The 8399-nt window shown below is 44.8% G+C and overlaps 1 long non-coding RNA gene across 1 annotated transcript; it reads right to left on the minus strand.

The window, feature by feature from the left end:
• Positions 1–3956: 3956 nt before the first annotated feature.
• Gm12796 lies at positions 3957–7955 on the minus strand. The gene is made up of 2 exons (XR_003955080.1): positions 5354–7955; positions 3957–4789 (listed from the first exon to the last, which is right to left on the minus strand). It is a non-coding gene; the product is annotated as a predicted gene 12796 (long non-coding RNA).
• Between the last annotated feature and the right edge of the window lie 444 nt (positions 7956–8399).

An 8399-nucleotide genomic window follows, 5' to 3' on the forward strand; every position in this document is an offset into this window, starting at 1 on the left:
CCCACATGGTGGAAGGGAAGAACTGGCTTCAGCAGGCTGCCTTCTGCTTTCCACACATGCGTCCCCACCCCCAATAAATAAACAGGTGTAATTCAAGAAAAATGTTAACTGTTACTTTTAAAAATGAGGTTAGACCTCCCCCTCATCCCATACGCAAAAATTAATTCAAAATGAATCAACATTCTAAATGTTAAATCCGTTAGGAGAAATAATCAGACAAACAAACAAACAAACAAAACCACCACAAGATTCTCACCTCTCTATCTTTGCAGGCTAGTCTGTTTGGGGGCTCTCTTTAACACTTGGCCAGACTTACATTGGACTTAGTAATCAGCCTGTGAGAAAAACTTTGGGTTTTAATTTTTCCAGGACTTTTCTTACCTAGTACCTTGCCCTGGCCATATGCATAGCTTTTTAGATTTCCCCAAAGACAAAGGTGTTTTAAAATAGTAATAAATAAATAAATAAATAAATAAATATAGAGTAAATCTTGGAAAACATAGCTTGGTAACACACTCCATTCTTGTTCGTTGTTTTTAGCTCCTATGTCTTCTCATATCTGTGTTTGTGTGTTCAGTATAAGCATAGGTGAGAGTGTGGATACAGGCCCATGTGCAGCGCCCAGAAGAGGCTATTGGGTGCCTGATCTACTAACTGTCTGCCTTATTCCTTTGAGGCCCGGTCTCTCACTGCGCCTGCAGCTATTATTGTTCAGCTAGGCCGATGGCTGGCAAGTCCCAGCGATCGTCCTGGAAACCAATCACGGGCAGGGGTTATAAGAGTGGTCAGAACCATGCCAGGCTTTTTCTGTAAGCTTTGTGAGTTTGGAAGCAGGTCCGCACGCTTGTGTGGCAAGGGCTTTGTCTCACGAGCCCCTTTTCAGACTCTTGACAATGCATTCGTGCATGTGACACCAGAGCACAGAATAAAAAACTGAACCTCAGAAAATTAAAAACTTTTGTTCTTCAAACAACATTATTAATAAAGCTTAAAACATAGAAAATGGGAGAAATCATACATCTGCTAAGGGTCAAATATCTAAAATAGATGAGTGTCACCGTGAAAATATCCCAGACACACAGCCCTCGCTCTCTTCTTTCCATTCCTAAAATACATGAAAATGTAGGTCACGCTGTAGCCACAGTATCGATACACTAACTTTCCCCAAATGAAGTCCAGTTCCTTCAAGAACGGTGGCAACATCGAAGACTCTGGCCACACTCTGAGCCTGATGGATTGCACATAAGGGGTCCTAGAAGAACACTAGTTAAACTGAGAGCTTCAGAAGCAATCTGCAGTGGAGACTACAGCACTACCCTAGTGCTGGTTTACATTCTGGTGCTGGGTTCATGTGTGGGCTTTGTGTCGTGGTCAGGAAGGAAACTTGGGGCTCTGGCACTCAGTCTCCATGCTGGAATAATAGGCCTAATAGTCCAGCCCTGCCTACCCTCAGGAACAATTGCAGTGGGATTGAAGGGTGACAGTGTACACACTGCAAGTGCTCCCTGATTCCCAAGTGCTAAACAAACAAGACGCGTGTGCCTGCTTCAGCCTTGACTCTACAGAAGCAACTACCGCTCTGCTAGGACCCTCTCTATTCTAGGCTGTTGATAGACACTTCACTCTTTTGGTGCAGGAGGGGTAGAATAGGAGAAACCAAACCTGTGGGTGCTAGCCATTTCTGACAAGATCATCTATTCAAACCATCTAAGCAATTACAGATAAAGCTAAATACCATTTGCAACCTGCTGCAGAGATTGGGAGTGATGGATTGGTAAACTGAGAAGAGGCAAGAGGTCTGTGCTCCAAACTCCCATTTGCGATAAGGGAGCTATGTCTGCCAGGCTCGCTGAGAGGGAGAGGTGAATGTGATCTGTAATCTATCTTATTTAGTGTTGTTGGCTCCCCTATCACCCCTTCAAACAAGCAGACACTATCGATGGGCTGTAAGTGGAACTGCAAACGTGGTTTAAGAGAATATTGACAGTCTACATCAATGAAGCTTTCCCAAGTGAGAGACAGTTACATATTTTAAAACCTAGTGTTCTCTGTGCTTATTTCTTTGCTAAAGAGGAAGGCAATCCATTAGTGATGAGAAGACACATGAAAAGGATAAAAGGATAATATACATGATTGCAGCAGCCAGATGAGTTCCCTTTGTGTGTGTGTGTGTGTTATAGAACAATTGGTTGCATTTGAGGAGTCTTACACATTAGAAAATATAACATGCTATCTTTCATTTATTAAAAAAAAAAAAAAGTATGTACCAGCCAGAAAGATGGCTCCCTGGGTAAAAGTGCTTGCAACCAAGGCTGATGATCTGAACTCCATCCCCGGAACTCAAATAATAGGAGAGAACTGGCTCCCTTAAGTTGTCCTTTAACTTTCCCATGCATAGAGTCATGGTCTCATACATGCTCACATGCACACACATACAAACACATGGACAAACATACATACACACACAAAACACATACAAACACACAAACAAACAAACATACACACACAAAACACATACATACAAGTAAATAAATAAATATATAAGATTTCATTTTTAAAACTTAAAAAAAATGAATAGAGGCTGGAAATGGTTCAGCCGTTAACAGTGTGCACTGCCCTTCCAGTGACCCAAGTTTGACTCCCGGTACGTTCACTGGATGGCTCTAGAGGGGATCTAAGACTTCTAGACTCCAAGAGCACCCGAAATCTCAAACACAAAACAATTCATTTGTTAGTTTGTTTTTCAAGACATGGTTTCCTCTGTGTAGCCCTGGCTGTCCTAGAACTCACTCAGTAGACCAGGCTGGCCTCGAACTCTGAGACTTCGTTTGCCTCTACCTCTCAAATAATTAAATAAGTTTTTAAAGGTAGGGGGAAAGACATTTACAAATGTGATATACACTGTATACTGTCTAAGTGTTATGGGCGTGGTGGCTGGTGCCAGTGAAATCGATTGATTCTCTGTAGTTCTCAAAACTCCTGGGAAATGTCCTTTTAAAATTTCCCTCTCCTCTCTGCAAGGACGTTATGGGGTCCACTGAAGTCAAAGATAAGTGATGAAATCCAGCTTCACTATCATCTTTGAATTACTCTTTTTAGTTGCTATGTGAATAAAATGTAAATTTTATTCTGGGGCTGGGATTGAACCCAAGACCCCATACACAAAGCTCTAACATTCAGCTACACTTGCAGCCCAAACTTATCTTTTCTTTTCCTTTCTTTTCTTTTCTCTTTCGCTTCTCTTCTTCCCTTCCCTTCTCTTCTTTCTTTCTTTCTTTCTTTCTCTCCTCCTCCTTTCTCTCCCTCCTTTCTTCTTCAGCATAACAAACTCTATCTTTTTCTTGAGTCCCTGCCCTCTTTCCTAGTTTATTCTCAGTACAAGAAGTTACATAAGACAACACGCCATTCCCCAAGTCAATGAACACATACCAGGCACCTAGGGCACTGTGTTTCTTCACCAGAATGCCCACTGTGCCCTCCTCATTCTTCTGTATTGTTCCCTGAAACCTGCCGATCTGGAAACAAGTCTTTTCTTAATCTCAGGACCTGGCGGCACAGGGCTTTAACATTAGTGAGACCACTGACAACAACGTTTATTGATTTCTCTGCTGTGGTGCACTTTGTCTCCTGGAATATTTGTTGTGTGATACTTAGAGATACTTAGTGAGTATACGGTATGGAAAATCTGGGCAAACTGGTGGAAATAGGAGCAAAAAGCAATAAAGCAGGACAGGCCTGGGGGGAGGGCAATGCTTATCAACCCTCAATTAATACACCCTGTAGGAAATTTATCTATGTAAATAGTTGAGAATGCCTTCTAAGATCGAGCTGCAAGGCTGAACACCAAAGTCCTATTTAAACATCATCATTCAATATACAACCTTACGTTCTTCGATGGGGCATTGGTTAAGTAAATGCAAAATGCATAGTAATCATTAACATATGCATGGAACATATTTTTTAAAGTAATATTTAAACAAGAAAATGTTAGTAAATGTTTTGGTTCTTGTGAGTTCATGTAGTACGGTTATTAATCATGCTGTTAGTGGGTCTGAGTGCTGCCATTTCAATTTTTTTTTTCATTCAGGTTTTGAAAAAAATTACCTGACTTTTTAAAGACTAGTCATTTTATGATTAAAAAAAGATTATCCAAACAGCTGGGATAATTTTCAAGGTTTTATGATTAAAACAAAGAAATCCTCCCATTAGCCTATTTTGCTTTCCTGATAAATGTTTCTCCAAAGTTCCGTGTGCACCCTGAAACTGCTACAGGAGGGCGCCTCAGAGGGAGCGTGCTGTGCTCAGCTCAATTTACTGGACTTTGCACAGCTGGAACCAGCTGCTCTGGGCTGTAGCAGTTCCTGGAGTTTGCAGGAGGCGCAGACAGGCCAGCTCGGAGCTCCGCAGCCCCACGCTGTGTCCCCGAGGCCCGCGCTGGCAAGCGGCCTGCGCGTTGACTCCACTTCCTCTGCTCGCTTTCCCGGAGATGCCCGCCCACGCCACCGCCGCCCTGCCGCTGAGAAGTCACGCTCCAGCCTCCGAGCTGCTCGGAAGCTGCCGCGAGGGAAGGCAGTGGCGCGTGGACCCGCGAACTGACCAGAATAGCCCTAGAATGGGACCAAGAGACGGCTGTAGCTGTCGTTTAGTGAGATGACACCGGGCTTACGTTGAATTTTCTGTGGACTGAATTCGATCTTCCGCCTGCAAGAGCCAGCGTCGATCGAGGCTACTTCAGGTCTCCGCCGGGTGTCACTATCAGGAAACCCAGGCCCAGATGTTTCTGAGAGCTCTGCCAAAAGGAGGGCGAAGTAAGCCCCTAGATGGGCAAACTCGTAATTTCAACTCCCACTTCTCTCCTTTCCCCATCTCTCTCCGCTCTCCTTTCTCCTCTGTCTCTCAGTTTCACTGTGCACCCCAGGCTGGCCTGTGTCTATCTCGCTGCAATCCTCCCTCCTCAGCCTACTGCTGGGATAACTGGCAACTAGTTCAATTGGTGCCTCTGTTTCCCCAAATCTTACTGAAAATAGTGACCAGATCTGTGGAATGCTATCCAGCTCTTCCAACAAATACCATGATACCACCCTAAGGGCCCCAAAAGCACACACACAGCCACCGGAAACAGAACTTAGTTTCGGGTCTGGGCCAACGCCCTATACACTTGCATCTCAGCCACCCGTCCCATATCTAGCCTGTCCCCGGACTTCGAAGAGAGGCTAATAACAGTATGCATGTCTCAGGATCTACGGCCGGAGGAGCGCCCAGGAACCCGCGGGCGTATGTCAGCGAGCCTGCACCGGGCGCTGGGCAGCCCTGGGTCCTGGGCCAGGCCAGCTTTGGCGGCGGGGAGGCGGACCTTTTGATCCCCTCCGCAGAAGGTCCCCGGTTCGGCTGCACCCCGCTGAAGCCGCTGGGAAGCTAGATGTAAAGAGTTAGCGCGGTGGCCGCCTCCCCCACTTCCTGCGGGGTCCCCCGCCGCGGCCCCATTGCACAATCCCTGCCGTGCAATCGCCCCGTGACTCGCACCCAGCCTGAAATGGTTCCCAGGTTTCCAAGCCTAGCAAAGAACCGCGGCGTCCCCGCCCCGACCTCAGGCGCACTCCAAGCCGTATTTCTTCGGGTGACTGGGCCGCACTTTAACGTCTAGAATGCACTTGTCAAAGAAGGGCAAGTTCACGCAGCAGCCACCAGCTCCAGGCTGGCGCCGGGTGGCTACAGCTGACTTGGCCCTTCTCCGTGGTATACCTTCAAGCAGCACGTTTTGGGGGTGGGGGAGAAACAGGCATGTGCCATAGAGGAAGGAGGGGGAAGCTGTATTGCAGATCTTCAGGAATCCGCCCTGACACCGACGGTGGACCCAGGAAGCGTGGAGGCAGCATACAGAAGACTGTGTCAGTAGTCCACGCCATTATCTTAGAGACAGGAAACCTAGAAATTAAATGGTGTGCCTGAAGTCACCTAGCTAATGTAGACTGCAGGCAATGTCTGGGTTGTAGTTGTAAGGACGAGGTGGGGGATGGTTTCCTTTTAAGAAAATAGTGCGCCTTCCTTAGCAATCACTGCAACTCCTGACTCCACATTACAAAAGGAAGCAATAAGTCTAGCCCCTAAAAGGGCTAAATTTGGCAGTGTCCCGGGAAGGTATCAGCTACTCATTTCAGTTATTTTCACCAGTTGAGAGCACTCGAAATATCGCACAAAATACCTAATGAAAAAGAGAGGGACCACGAACGTTTCTCCAAGATCAGATCTAAAATGCCAAGTTCCCAATAACATTACTTTGATGATTAAACTGTTCAGTGTTCTGCCGATGTGCCAGCTGGTTTCGGAAGTGAATTGTCAAGTGAATTGCTCTATGCTGGACTGGATCATTTAGGCTTGGAATAGATTTGCTGCTCATCTTTCAGAATATTCAGTCTGAAAATATACGGGACAAGGACAGACTTACAGGCTCGCGTGTTGTCTTTGGCATTTCTAGGGTGACCATGTATAACAAATGTTTAATTTGGGCACCAGATGCCAAACAAATAGATGTGAGGATCAAAGGAACCCAAATTAAAAGTGGTAATCATGGGCTGGAGAGATGGCTTAGCAGTTAAGAGCACTGACTGTTCGTCCAGAGGTCATGTTTTCAATTCCTAGCATCCACATAGGGGCTCACAACCCTCTGTAATGGGACCCAATGCCCTCTTCTGGGGTGTCTGAAGAGAGTGACAGGGTTGTCATATCATAAAATAAATCATTTTTCAAAAGTGGGAATCATGAATGAAGTGATTCTTTTATGGGTTGTAAAAAACTTTCTACAATGATGGTTATAACTCAGTTGTGATAATGTAACCCAAACGAAAACTCTTGGCTGTGAAGGAATTATGTGATGGCATCTCACAACTGCCTTAACTGGAGCTCCCAGGGATCTGTCATCCTTGCTGATATCTGAATGCACCTAGGCACACTCCCCACATACATAAATAAATAAGTAAATATGAAAATAATTTATAAAGTTGATCAAGGTGGCGCACGCCTATTATTCCAGCACTGGGCAAGCAGAGGCAGGCGGATTTTGAGTTTATCAGCCTGGGCTACATAGCAAGTTCCAGGTCAGCGTGGGGTATACATAGCAAGACCCCATCCAAAAATAAATAGTAAAATAACATAAAATTTATAAAGTAATAATTAGATACTATTTGTCGGTACAAGATATAAAACTGAATCAGTGACTCTGAAGAGACTAGACCTAGATTCAGACACGTGTAAATAAGGCCTGAAGAATCTTTATTTAAGGAAGGGCCTGTCAGCAAGTAGTGCTGGAGTAGTATAACTTTAAATATTTTCATGTTCTTAAATGAGTATAAACGATGAAGAATTAGGAACAGGAATACACTAAAGCTCAGACATGTATTCATCAGGAAATTTCACGTGGTGCTTGTCATTAAAGGAGATGGATAGAAGACTAACACAGTTTCTTTGGGGAAGAAGAAACTCAAATTATCATCAAACCTATGAAGAGATCGTCAAATTTGTAAGCAAGGATGGAAATCCAAAGTGCAACCTCCCCAGGACATTTCTGCACACCTAACAGACAATTCCAAGTGAGGAGGAGTGTTGTGTGACAATAGAAACTCTTGCACACTGCTAGTGAGCATGTGACTTTGTGCAAGCACACTGAAACACAGCTTGAGGTTGCAGCATGGAGTTGTTGCCTAGCATGCACAAGGCCTTGGGTTAAATATCCAGTACCAGCAAAAATGAGAAGAGGAGAAGGGAGAGGAGGGAGAGGAAAGGAAAAGCATACAGACTAATTTCTATAGCACCATTGTCCATAATAATAAAAAGAATTGAAAGCAATCCAAGTATCTGCCTAGAGTAGAATATGAAATGTGTCTTCCCAAGAGGGGAGGTTACAGAACATGAAAGTAATGGGCTAACATCTGCATGCATTAGTGTCCATGAAAAAAAAAAAAAAACAGTGCTGGAAGATGCGAGTCGGAAGAAATGTTATGTGTTAGTTCATACCGGGAAGAAATGTTATGAGTTGGTTTTATAATAAAGTCCAAAATGGGCAAAACCATTTTTTGGCAGTGGGATACGGACAGGTGATGGTTATCCTATGAAGGAGTGATTATTCTAAGCTTTGGGACATTGATCACTAAAAGGTGTTGGAATCCCCCACCACCTTCAGTAACTCAGCAAGGGACCAGAGTTTGCACAGGACATACCAAAACTAAGTTTCAGCACAGAGGAGAGGTATTTGCCCCAGAGGGACAAAGGGCAGGGATGGGGGAGGGCAAAACCTGCCAGAGCTGTGTTTGCCATGCTCAGGCCTCCTAGAACCCTCCAGTTACCTTGCTGGGGGACGGAGGGGACCAGTTGAGGTCTCTGAAATGACTTGTTGTGACTTGGAG

The sequence above is a fragment of the Mus musculus genome, chromosome 4 (assembly GCF_000001635.26).
Source record: "Mus musculus strain C57BL/6J chromosome 4, GRCm38.p6 C57BL/6J".
Classification (NCBI taxonomy): domain Eukaryota; kingdom Metazoa; phylum Chordata; class Mammalia; order Rodentia; family Muridae; genus Mus; species Mus musculus.